Source organism: Amphiprion ocellaris, chromosome 22, assembly GCF_022539595.1.
Source record: "Amphiprion ocellaris isolate individual 3 ecotype Okinawa chromosome 22, ASM2253959v1, whole genome shotgun sequence".
Classification (NCBI taxonomy): domain Eukaryota; kingdom Metazoa; phylum Chordata; class Actinopteri; family Pomacentridae; genus Amphiprion; species Amphiprion ocellaris.
In genome coordinates, this window is record NC_072787.1 from 9,781,578 (window position 1) to 9,795,557 (window position 13,980).

Consider the following 13,980-nt stretch of genomic DNA (forward strand, 5'->3'; position numbering starts at 1 on the left):
ATCGTTTATGTTTAGACAACATATATTTAATGAGTTATTGATGCCGGAAGTCCGAATTTGTGAATATCTTTCCGACTTTACCGAACTGTGTTTTGTTTCCTGACGTCGGCGTAATTCGCTGGCTTCATGCTGTCATTTGCGAGCATTTCACCACAAATAACTTAATTCTGTCTTGTCCTTTAATACAACCAAATTTAAGGTAACTCTCGAGGTATAGCCGGAGTTTTTAGGTACTGATGAATCTTCACCCGTTTTGCGTTTTTCAGAAACCGTTTCCATCAATAATTTTCCAACTGCACACAAACTAATGAATCGGGATGAACTAGCGAGCCAACCTGAAGAAAGCGTGGAGAGAAGGTGAAAGGTCAAGGAGGTGTGGCCATCAGAGTAGCAAAGGATTTTTGAAGAAAGACCAAATAAATGTGTTGGCACGGACCCCAGGTTGGGAACCACTGTTCTAGAGGACGGAACAGTGTTGAGACACTGAGACATGTTGAGACAGAAAGGGATTAGTTTTGTGGGATTTTTTTTTACGTGATTTTGATACATAAAGATGAGTCCTTTGGCATTAAATTAATGACTAATTAGTTAGTGGATGTAGTTTGTAACACCTCAGGACTACATCCCAGTAAAGTTTTTCAACCTCTCATTTCAGCAACACGAGGAGATCATCACAGCTGAATCTCCCTAACATCAGATTGCCATCCTGCCCTAAATGCTACTAGAAATATGATTCAGTAGGTCTTCTGTGTAGACTAGAGTGCATTGATTTAGAGAACCTGCCCCAGTACTTTATTTTGGAGTGTGTGTTGTTGGTACTTCACCTTAAACTCTAACAATCTGTGCATTGTCTCCATCTACAGCTCTGTTCCACCTGCACTGCAACACCATGCACAGTTTTATCATAGAAATGATATAAAGAGGATTCACAGCAGAGAGGATTGTCCCTCTCTCCCTCCTCCCTCACTCCTTCTATCCAGATTACTCCTCAGTCCTCCACCAGCCAGATTACTGAGTGGGAAATAAGAGGTGGGAGTGATCTCAGACACTGAATTCATTATGGACCTGATCCAGTCACATCCTTAAAATGGCCCGTTGCTGATTGCTTTGCTGTAAGTCCACCAGTGATCAGGTCAGAGGGTTAAAATGAACTACAACACAGAGCATCTCTGTGTGATATCAGAGATGAACGTTGGGAGGAACATGCCATCGCTGAACCCCACCTGAAGCTATGTTTAAATCAGCTGAGTCCTTCCCAGCTCCCCTGCTGTCAGTGTAGAGGAAACACAGATATCAGGAACAGATGAAAAAAATTGTGAGAAATATTGTTTAATCAGAGTGGAAAGGCCTTTCTTTTTTTTAAAGTTATTTTTTTGGTCTTTTTGGCTTTATTTGATAGGCGCAGTGAGAGACAAGACAGGAAATGGGGAAGATGACTCCCCAGTCATCTTCCCCGGGTTCGATTCCCGCAAGCGGGAATCGAACCCGGGCCGCTGCGTCGGGGACCAGCCCCTGTACATGGGTCGCCCGCTTAACCCGTTGAGCTATATGGGCACCCAGAAAAGCCTTTCTATGAGAGGCTCTTGTATCAGCTCCTATAACCTGACTATAAGGACCCAGTGATTAAATCATTGCACATTTAGTTAGCAGGGTTGGGAGACTGATGTCAGTATAGGTCTGTATAGTGGAAGCCGTTCTACTACCTTAGTGCAAAATCAGAAACTCCTGTTAAGAGAAATTACCTTGAAAAGCATTTACAGCAACTCTTATATAGAAATACCGCAGCAGAGCCTCTGCCACTAAGGACAGATATTTCCAGAGGAACATCTATTTTTTTCACCAAGTACTTTATAAATGAACAAATCCAGTGTTTCAGAGTTGAACAAAGTACCACTGTCACTGTCTGACTATTCATCGGCCCGCTTTAGTCCTCGGGAACTTCTTGCCAATATTAAATACCACTCTAAGGAGTTTTATAGTTGTGGATAGTTTTGGATTCTGGAGGAGAAGTTTGAGTGTTGTGCACTGAAAAAGTGAACTGAAATTCAACAGTAGCCTGCTGTGAATCCTGTAGGTAAAGCAACATACTAAACTACACTAAAACTTAGACTGATTTTCACTCAGTGTCCAACCAGGCATGGTTTTGTTGAGCGTTTCATACAGCTGACCATCTATGTCTTCTGTGTAACTCATAACACACTTCCAGGACCAACTGGATCAATGATCCATTAAGCATGTTTACTAGAATCTAATGACGTGCTTGAAGAGTGGGCTGTAGAAACCAAAAGTGAAAGACAATACTGCTGATAACCTTTAAGCAACCTTAGCTAGTGACATCCTTTCGTATGTATCCATAACTGTGATCACTGAATGGAGACACTACTGCAGCATCTGAGTGGGAGGCCCAGCGTGTTCGTCTTTAGAGATGTTAGTACACGTATGTGTGTCAGTGGTTTCATCCACTGAGATGATATGTGTCATTTCTGAACCAGAAACATACCTGGGGTTTGGTTCAGGAATGCAAACATGGTTTCTTATTTAACAAAATGAGGCAAACTTCTGTAAATCACCAGTGTCTTAAAACAGAGCAGCTGCTTGAAAACTTTGTCCAAATTAAATATTGTAAAAGAAAATCTTTTCAAATTAAAATGTGAATATAGAAAATGTAAGTCTAGGATTCAGGACCTACTTTCTGTACAGGCCAGAAAAGGAACTGAAACTCGTTGGATAACAGAATTCATGGTTCTGATCTGATGTCACAGCTTTTGAGTCATGGTTCAGATCATTTTTCACATCAGCACAGAAAAGAAGGAAAAGAAAGGAGTTGTTGGGGGGACAGATACCTCCATGACCGTCACTGTAAACTGCCTTTAACACGCCTGGTTTATGTGAACACACCACTGCTTTGTGTTCCTGCAGCTGCACCAGGGTTCAGGGAACTATTCCTGTCTGTCTGTGAACAGGATTACACTAAAGCTACCAGGTGTGGAACTGGACTGCTTTCATTGAAATTGCAAGATACGACTTTGTGGCAGCGAAACTTGCAGTTAATCCGTGGTTCACATGCATTCTGAACCATGGGTGGCTAACAGATCAACTGTTGTCTTTTAGACCACTAACCCAACCATATGTGCAGTTAGGGTGCTCGTTGTTTCTAAGGCACCCAAAAACCTTCCCTAGGCTCAGCATCAGAAAATAATAATAATAATGATGAATCAGTGTATTTTTGCTTGTCCTTAGAGGCATTTTAGTCCCTTTATATGTGGCTAAGGCTCTGATTGGTCCAGTCTGACTGTATATTGACACTCAGTTCTACGGAGTGATCACTGTGTCCATATAAAGCTTCTTCTACTTCATGATGTCTAGCTGATGAGATCTTCCATTAGTATGGATATTTGATTTGTTAGATTAACTTGGCTGTGACCAAACAAAAAAAAACTACATCAAAGAAATGATTGAACCACCAGAAAAGGGGCAAATGCAGACTGTCACCGGCTGCCAGTTGGGTTTAATGTCAGAATATTGGTGCAGATTCACAGTGACTTCAGTAGGAAGACTTACCTGAATCACTCTAGTGTCCACAGACTGCAGGGAACCGTCTCTTTCTGTTCTATAGATCTGAACCTGTGCTGTGATGGACTGCTGGAGCACTTAGATTTGATGCTTCATTATTGGATTGATCACAGCCTCACCCCTCTGCCTTCCTGTCCTGTAGCATTAGAAGAACAATCACAGAAACTATTAGAGCTATTAGAAGATCTATCACACAGAGCAGAGGTTTCTATCTGGCCTTTGTGCTTTCTAGCTTTGGGTGGAGTCATTAGTGCTGTGTTTTTATCTTTTGGATAGCGCTTTCTTTAAATAATCAGACTCTCGCCCTAAGCAGAAATAGTCTTTTCCCTTCTAGGAAGCAGGAAATGAAGGATGATTGAAAAAAGAATGCGTTTGTTCAGATGATACAGCTTTGAATATGTAGAGTGATTAGACAGATCTGTCTCCACATTTCCGTGTTTATATCCAGTTGACTGATGGCAAGCATTGTTAGTTTATGAATTACTTTAATTCCTCCTTCAGTGAAATTCTGACCAGTCATAATTCTAGTTCAAGATCTACGTTGTCCATTTTAGATATCCTAAAGGAAGTTTGAGCTAATGAAAGATATCGTAGATATCGTGATCTGGGATTATAGCTTGTCAAAGTGATGCAGTTGATACTTCACACTGGAGTTCTACCTAGTGTTGACGAGGTGAAATGACTTCGCAGGTTTCTCTACTTACATCAGAATCTATCACAAGTCATGATTGTTCCATAGAAACTCCTCATTTGTGAGTTCTTCCTATTTTGCAGCATTTTCTAGCAATCTACTTCACCCCAGCAGCTGCCATTCCCTCTGTTAACACCGTTAAACTGCTTTTCTGGACCAATATGCAATGAGAAGCCTTCTATGAGGAGTGAACAACGATTCAGTACAGCAGACTGCAGCTCGTCTAAACTGTTCTGACTGGTCACAGTGACATTATAGGTATCTGGAATCAATATTCTTTCTAGTCATGATCTGAGTACGACTAGTAAAAATGGCATGATATATGTCATTTGTCATTTTAATTCCAGATAGTCAAACTGGGTCATTGGTTGTTATCCTCTGGTACATCTGCCAGAGGGGCTTTTATTGAAGGTTTAAAATGAAGCTGACATGTTAAATGTGAAACATTTATGGTAGCCCCACAAAAATGGAAAACTGGCAGAACAGTTCTGGGCCACTGGCAGTAAATACACAGTTTCTAATGTATAGAAGTCTCCAGTGATGTAACTCCTGGCACATTAAATCTGAACATGATGCATTTCAGCGTAATTGACTGTGATATAAATTTTGTGCAGCACAGATATCGAAGTAAATTTGTCATTAAAATTAGTTAAAAAAAAAAAAAACACACACAAAGTAAGGTAGACATATGGAGGAAGAAATAGTGGGAGGAAGGGGTGAGTCAGGAAATAATGACACCAGTAGGAGGGGAGGAAGGGAGGAAGGAAGGTGGGAAGTATTCAAACAAACAGCAGGTTCCTCAGATTTCCTGACGTGGCGAGGTCCTGGATTCCCAGGCTGTGGAATGTCAATGGACTGGATGTAAATTCATTTCAGTCATTGACTCTCCACCCAGACACTTAAAGCAAACTGCTGCTGTGGTTTCCCTCTCTTGTCATTGTCTTCTTATCATGCGTAGAGGATTCAGACCATTCATCTGAAATATGTTAGATAAGGCCCTTTACTGCTCGGTTTATGTGGGGTTTTCTTGGTGAAGGGAGAGCCGGGGTTAGAGGTAGGACACTGTAGGACAGGATACTGTCTAGCAGCCTGCTTCATCTCAGCCTCTGTCTAGGAATCAGGAAGAGGAGGAAATCCATCATACACTTTTCTCCCTGCTGCCAAACAAAGCCTGTGCTGAAGGCAGTTTAGTCTGGGACAAGGACTGTAGTAATATCCTTACATAATGATGCTTTCTCTGTTTACCCCAAGCTAATCGCAAAACTAAAAAGTCCTCTTAATGATAACGCTGCTGTGACGCCGTAGTGTCACTGATGTTGTCCTCCTGTGTTTTCCCTATTCCAGCTGAAGTGAACCAGAAACAGTTCATGAACATGGGCAGTCAGGCCCATATTAGAATGAATGAAGCTGTCAGACATTGTTCCTGAGGGAGGCTAAGTTCAAGGCTTAATCTTTCAGTTTATTACATATTAAACAGTGAAAAGTGCTTATCAATGTGCCCAAAAGGATTTCTTCAGATTGTTTGCTTGTTCTAAATAACCCCCCCCAAAAGCAATATCACACAGGCAAATAAACATCAGATACTTTAGTGTTAGATGGGGATTCAGTCCCCTGCCCTGCCCATTTCTGAGATCAACTGATCTCCTTGATTATTAATGATCAATATCAGCTGGTTAAACTATATAGCTTGACCCTCAGTTTGCATGTCACCTTCTTCTGGTCATCCTTTACTCTCCGACTCATGTAATTACTATCCAATAAGAGCAGGAACCAGTTGGAGCTAGAAAGGGTGGTGTCTGTACATGTGGAGTTACAGAGTTAGAGGGGTTTTTGTGTGTGTGTGTGTGTGTGTGTGTGTGTGTGTGTGTGTGTGTGTGTGTGTGTGTGTGTGTGTGTGTGTGTGTGTGTGTGTGTGTGTGTGTGTCCCGGCAACAAACCCACCAGTCAGAGCTAAGTCTCCTCTCATTGATTAACGTCTGATTGACTATAGGGGTCAGCCCGTATATTGACCAACTTCCCCCAACTTTGTAGGTAATGATTAAATATGTTCTTATTGTGGCCACAGCCTCGATGCAGGAGGAGAATTTCTGGTTGGAAGTGACCAGCGCTTAGCTCCAGGGCGGCCTTCCATCAGTGTTGACCCTACAGTGATTCTCTAAAATATTTCAGACTGTTTACTGCTAAATCAATGTGGCTTTAATAGCTGGTGATTCACTGATGATGACTGTGTTTCACAGGTTTTAATTCACTGAACCGGACTGGACTGGTTGTGATTTAGCTCATGTTTGTACAGAAGAATCAGTTTTGAGTCTGTGTAGCACCTTTAGTCTGTCCTCCCCAGCTGTCACAGGTCTGTATTGATAAAGATATATTTATGTTCAGAGTGTGTTTGGCCAGGCGTGTTGGCAGACGAGCTTGTAGTTAAATAAATGGTCGGGTGTGGCCTATCGCTGAGTCCTGTCGAATCTCCAAATGGCTTCCATCAAGTTGCTGTTTCTGCCGTTCAGTGTCAGATGATTTGTTGTTTTTTAATGTTGTCTGGGCTTGTTAAGACTCAGTCTGAAGTGAGTCACAGAGAAGTGGATGTATAAATCTTTGTGTTGTATCAAATCCAAAACCCATTTTCGTCAGTCGTCAGTTCTCTTTGAGTTTGCGCTTGCTCTTATTTTCCTTCCAGAAAGAGGAAAACCCACTGCTGGTCTGACCTCTCTACTCTCTGAAAATTATGCATAACTATTGATTTTACGTGAAGTCAGCACTACATGTTGTTGACAGGACTGCAACTAATCCTTTCAGTCAATCAATTAATTGTTTAGCCTGTGCCCATTACTACTTCCCAGGAGACTTCTTTATATTGTTTGTTCTACGTTGTTTCAGCTTGGCTCCAAAAGCCGCAACAAAACCAGGAGACAACAATGGTGTGGTAACTAAAAATGGTTTATTGCCATGCAAAACAACCCAGATGGGCATGAAAGACCCAAACAAAACCCAGAATCATGCTGCTGGAGCTCCACACAGCCACAGCTTCTGTCAGTGAGAGCCAGATCTAGAAGAGAGGGAGGTTTTATGTAGTTTTATGTAGTACATGACGAGCTAGGCATGCTAACCGTGTAATGGCTACACGCAGTGGAGGGCACGTTTTGACCTCCTGCTTCATGTAAATGTAGAAATGTCGAAATTCTAATCTAGAATTTTGAATGTATTACCCACTGACTTCTGCATTTCTTTATGCATCCAGGTAATTTTTCGTCCTCCATAGTTAGCTAGCATTTTGCAAGCTAGTTAGCACAGCTGCTAACAAGACAATAAGTTGACAGTTTATTTAGAAGGTGTGTTTGCACCCTGGCTCCTGTCTCATAAACACCACTCGTCTTTTTTGAGTCATTTTTAGATCATGTATTACAGATGAGGGCTTAATAAAAGTGGATGCATAAGTTCACTCCCTCCACTGGGCCTCAACATCTGGAGAGACTGTATGTTTGTATTTTTTTGTAGCTAGTTTTTGAAAGTTCAGTTCCAGTTTGTCAGCTCAGTGGAAAATCGATATATTGGTTGGAAAGCTAACCAGTGACACATACTAAATTTAGAAGCGAATACAAAATGTAAATTGTACAATATCTGTAGCATGTTGAGGCTCTTTTTTTCCCCAGTATTGGCTACATACATACATACACACATGGGAAAATGTTGTACATATTGATTCCATTTTTTTTCCAGTTTTTATGAAATAAAGAACCAAAGAATTTCATTTTTTTCAGTTTTTTTGATTAGCAGCATTTGAGCTTTGTTATAGTCCACAAAAAACATGAGACTGAGTTTTCTCCATTTGGAGCCATGGTTATGCTGTTTCCTTCGGGGTCAGGACTTCATAATGCAGTGAAAAATGAGCGTATGGTGAGTAAAAATATGACATGAGGACGAAATGCTCAGAAGTAGCTTGTTGTGTTACATGGATGTGCTACAGACCTTCAGAGCAACGAGTCCTCTAACCAGTGAAATCTTCAAGTCCTCTGAGCTGGAGAATCTCAGCTCCTGTACCAGAGATGAGCAGCATGGTGATGTAACCATCAGCACTACCTCCAAAGAGTGGAGTAATCCCAGATAACTGTAGTAGGCCAGAGTCAGCTGCATGACGGTGCTGCAGACTGTCCACAGTCATTAGTCTGCCATAAGAGTGTTTTTAGCGACAGCTACTCGTAGCTTCATAGAAGTATAACATATACAAATGTGTCACATATCAAACAGTCTGACATTTTATATGAAACAGCAGGACTTCTTCCTCCATCATGTGGCGGTTTCAGAGCTGTGTCTCTCACACTAATGTGTCCACATTAAATCTGTGGAAACACGTACATAGATGTGTTATGTGTGTGTGTGGGTTTGCACACAGACTGTTGTGGAGTCTGAGATTGCGTGACAACGACGGATTGAAGAATGAAATGATGGCGGGATAGAGAGCGGAGAGGAAGAATGGGATGGTACAGAGTGAACCGGTTGCTGTAATCCCCCCTCACACAGGAGCAGCTGGACCAGTGTGTCAGCAAGCAGGCTTTACTGCTGCAAATCAGCTACACTAGGAATTGGATGGATGGATGGATGGATGGATGGATAGACAGATGTGGTTGAGAGGTGTGTTCTAAAAGAGGGGATGTGAGAAACTCCTCTGGAGAAGTCAGTATCCATGAACTACACAAAACAGATGTTTGGTTGAAAAGTTTCTTGATTAGCTTTAATATGAAGATGTGAAGTTGTTCTTGGCATTTAAATTATCCTGATATTCCTCTTCATATAACACAGTAAAGCCTGAAGATACAACAGGGATGGAGTAATCCTAGTGCAGTAGACAGGCTCATCTCAAATATCATCAAAGGAGCAAAATACAAAGAAAATGAGTCAAAGGGGAGAGGTGAGAGTGCTTGTTTGTAGGATAATTGAGATTAAACTCCTGCCGACTGGGAGCTAAACTGCAAACTGTAACAGATCTTATGTCAATATAAGAAATATTGAAATACATTTACAAGCACAAACTAAGCTGTCCAATGAGAAGAGTGGAGGAGTCTCTTTGTTCTTGTTTTGTGAGCTTTTTTCCTGTTGTGTAACCAAACTGACTGTCAGTTCTAGTTGTTAGGTTTCAGGTTACATGAGTGAGCAGATATTCCTGTGAACACTTTGAATACTTGACAAGGGGAACAAATACGTGCTGCTTCTTTGACACATGCACAGTGTTTCTGCCTGCCATTCCTCTCCAAAGATGTCTGTGTAGTTTCTCATTCATCCAGGTCATGGTTATCCAAAGTTGTTTAAATCAAAACTCTCTAAAGTTCTGGTAGAAAATAATTTCACGTTTGTTGTGTTGCAGATACTCATTTGCACGTGTTAAAAATCTAAAGGCGCTTTCCCACTAGCACCCACTTGACTCTACTGAACTCGACTTGGTTTAGGTCGTTTTCCATTATTGAGTACCACCTCATCCTGGGTAGAGTCGTCATAGCACGGCAGCCTGGAAGTTAACGTCATTTGTGTGCGACACAAACGTAACACAACAATGGAGGACATACCTGCTGCATGGTCTATGGCTGTTTGTCAGATTCAAAGTAAAAGAAGAGCGATGAGCACCGTCGCTGTTGCCTGTTTTTTTTTTTTTTTTTTTAAATGGCAGGTTTGGTTTTTGTGAAAGTGTTGCTCTCATGTGTTGTCACTCCCTGTCCAATCAGTGGCCTGCACGCTTTAGACGTCACATTATTGGCTTGATTCAGTTCACTTGGAACCCCCGGTCGAGTAGGTACTAAAATAGTACCTGGTACCAGGTACTACGTCCTAATGGAAAACCTCACAAACTGAGTAGAGTCGAGCCGAGTAGGTGCTAGTGGAAAAGCGCCATAAATGTGCAATCATTCTAAACCTTAACTCAGTGCACACCTTTGCACAGCTGGATTTGGGCAATTTATCCATTTCTTCCTGGGACACATCCTAATGTCATCTTTAGGTCTCTCCAAAGACAGGGGATGGTGTTAGATGATGAGCAGTGATTGGTCTACTGCAGATATACTAGTGGGAGTTCTGCCCAGAGACTTATTGAGTTGGTCATTGTCTTCTGCTCTGCTTCACTCTAGCTGCTCTACTATAAAGGTAAAGGCCTGACTGGTAGAGTGCTGAGGATGTCGTCCTTCTGGCAGGTCTCTGCAGAGGACTTCTGAACACCTCACTAACTACCTCATTATTGCTGAATGACCAGCAACTAGGAAGAATCCTCACGGTTCTAAACTTCTTCAATTTCACAGTTATCAAGGCCACTGTGCTCTACTCAAAGCTTAAGAAATATTTTCACCCTTGCCCTGATCTGTGTCTTGCTACAGTTTTTCCATAAAGGCCTACAGAGAGGATGAAATGTGGAACCTTTCTGAACTCAGTCCAGTCCATTCAGTCACCCGCAGGTCGACTCCAGTTCCAGACACATATCATTTAAACAAACACAATGAACACAATGTGAAGAATCACATGAAAGTCTGAATACTTTTCTAGCTCAGTTTTTGATTTTTAATACATTTGCATTTAATGTAAATTCATGGAATCATTTTGTACCAGTTTAATCCTTAAACTGAAATCTGAGGGTGTGGAGGACAGGAGGACAGTGCTAAGCAGGTTTGGAGCTACTATACTACACAACGATAACAGTTGTATTTTGGGGTATATAGGGCTTGGTATTAAATGTTAATACATTTTTAAGGTGTTGAAATCTGGGGGTAGAGGGCTCATTGTTTTTGTGGAAAACATTTTTTAGTCAAGGCATGAAAAAAAATATAGTTTTCGTATCCAGACTGAAACTTATGGATCTTATAGCTTCCACCTCATGGAATTTTAAAAGGCGTCAGTATTTATGGTATGACAGAATCAAATCAGTCAAGTTAATTTAATAGTGAGCTGAACAATACTAATAATTAAACATACGGCTTTGAAACAAGGCCTGTCTCAACAGCAGATAGATAAGATAAGATAAGATAAAGTTCTTTATTTCTCCCCACTCCAGGGGAAATTTACATTGTTACAGCAGCTTTATTTACAATATATACAAGGGTGAAAAAAATTTTTAACAGAAAAAATAAAAATAAAAATAAAGTTTAAAAGTGCAGAGATGTGCAGTGCAAGAATGTCAGTGCAAATTTTATGGTTTGGGGTGGTAATGATATCGTCCAGTTTATGTTAACATCAGCCAGTGATGCTGATGTTGTAAAGTCTTATAGCAGATGGGATGAAGGACCTGCGATAGCGCTCTTTCTTGCAGGGTGGATGTCTCAGTCTGCTGCTGAAGGAGCTGCTTAAAGACCCCACAGTGTCATGCAGTGGGTGAGAGGGATTGTCCATGATGGATGTGAGCTTTGCCAACATCCTCCTCTCACCCACCTCCTCTATGGAGTCCAGGGAACAGTCCAGGACAGAACCAGCCCTCCTGACCAGTCTGTTTAGTCTCTTTCTGTCCCTTTCAGTGCTCCCTGCTCCCCAGCAGACCACTGCATAGAAAATAGCAGACGCTACCACAGAGTCGTAGAATGTCCTAAGCAGAGTCCTGCACACTCCAAAGGACCTCAGTCTCCTCAGCAGGTGGAGACGACTTTGGCCCTTCTTGTACAGGACCTCTGTATTGTGTGTCCAGTCCAGTTTATTATTGAGGTGAACACCCAGGTATTTGTATGTGTCCACCATGTCAATGTCCAAACCCTGGATGTTCACCGGTGCAGTCCGGGGTGTCCTCCTCCTGCGGAAGTCCACGATCATCTCCTTCGTCTTACTGGCGTTGAGCTGCAGATGGTTTCGCTCACACCAGTCCACAAAGTCAGAGATGACCATCCTGTACTCCCGCTCGTCCCCTTCAGATACGCACCCAACAATGGCTGTATCATCGGAGAACTTCTGGAGGTGACAGCTCCCAGAGTTGTAGTGGAAGTCCGATGTGTACAGGGTGAAGAGAAAGGAGGAGAGCACTGTCCCCTGTGGGGCCCCCATGCTGCTGACTACCACATCAGACACACAGTCCTGAAGCCTCACGTACTGTGGTCTGTTGGTGAGGTAGTCGATGGTCCAAGCAGCCAGATGACAGTCTACTCCCGCTCCTTCAAGCTTCACCCTAAGCAGAGAAGGCTGGATGGTGTTGAAAGCACTGGAGAAGTCAAAGAACATGACCCTCACAGTGCTGCTGGGTTTCTCCAGGTGAGTCAGTGATCTGTGCAGCAGGTAGACGACTGCATCATCCACTCCAATGTTCGGTTGGTAGGCGAACTGCAGTGGATCCAGATACTGGCTCACCTGGGGACGGAGGAGATCATGAGTTTATAAGCACAGATTCTAAAAAAAGAGCTCACATTAGCAGGCTGAACCTTCCAGCTGGGCAGTAGAGGTGAGTTCATGGGGGAGGTGAGGGGTGAGGGTGAGTTCAGACATGTCTGATAACAGGACAGAGGGGAGTAGACGTGATTACTGCAGCTCTCTGTAATCACTCACCTTCAAGGTTTTCTTCCTCTATTCCCACCTATTCACACAGTCATTGGAAAGCCTCTTTTCCAAACAGTTTTCAGACAATGTGAGCCACATGTACGCTTTCTGTCAATAAACAGAAGATCATAAAAATTACTCCTGTTTGATAGATTATAGAGAACATAATTTAGTAGTAAAATAAAACAGCATTGGTTTCTTACTGATCCTCTCTGCTCAGTCACATTTAAAGACAGATGAACCCACATAGCAGCATGGGACCATCAGGAATGTGTATAATTTAGAGTTTAAAGTCACAGAGTGTTTTTGTGTCATGTAGAATGCATTATTTATTGTTCCTTCGTCTACCAGTGAATGTCCGAGCCCTGGATGAGTGTGTGTCCACTACCTGAGTGTGACGTGTTTGTTTTGGGATTAGGGTTTGACCTGTGTGTGTCTATCTGTGAGTGTGTATCCACGCTGCTTTGCATTCCATTGCGATGTGTAAAGCCTCGCAGTGCAACAATAGAGCAAAGAAACAGTGTGTGTCTGTAGGCGAGACCACGAGGATATACAGGGAGTTCATTCAGATGCTGCTGCTGCTGCTGGATGTGGACATCACTACCTGTCTGTCTCTCTGTCTGTCTGCTCTCTGATGAGCTGCGTTAAGTGCTGCATTATAAAAACATGTCCTGAGAGTCCTGTGTAATTCAATTAGGGTGAGCAGATAGCTACATACATACACTCTGGGTCAAACAGCAAACACTAGCCCTTTCACTCAGCCCTCAAACAGGCCCTCTGTGAGCTCCATCAACTTGTGTGAATGTGAGAGCAGCAGGACACACACGCACACACACACACACACACACACACACACACACACACACACACACACACACAGTCTGCACATACTAACATTACCTAAAGTGGAGCTGAATGAATAGAGCCAAACATCAGAGACACACTAGCTGTTAGAGCTCAGATTCAGATGTCGTTGAAGTTTACTGTCAGCTCTCCCAATAATTGGCTGTTATCTCTCTCTGCTTGGTTTCTATTTGATCTGCCCCCTTTTCTTTGTATCTACACTGCCGTTTAACAGTCTAGGGTCACTTAGAAATGTCCTTTTTTTAAAGAAAAGCATTTTTTTCACTGAAGATAACATGAAATGAATGATAAATCCAGTCTAGACATTTTTAATGTGGTACATGACCGTTCTAGCTGGAAATGGCTATCTACAATATCTACATAGG

The 13,980-nt window shown here is 42.3% G+C and overlaps 1 protein-coding gene across 1 annotated transcript in view; it reads left to right on the forward strand.

The window, feature by feature from the left end:
* LOC111578709 (microtubule-associated protein 4) overlaps window positions 1-13,980 on the forward strand; it is a 173,733-nt gene that overhangs the window by 2,598 nt on the left and 157,155 nt on the right. The gene's annotated exons all lie outside the window — the stretch shown is intronic.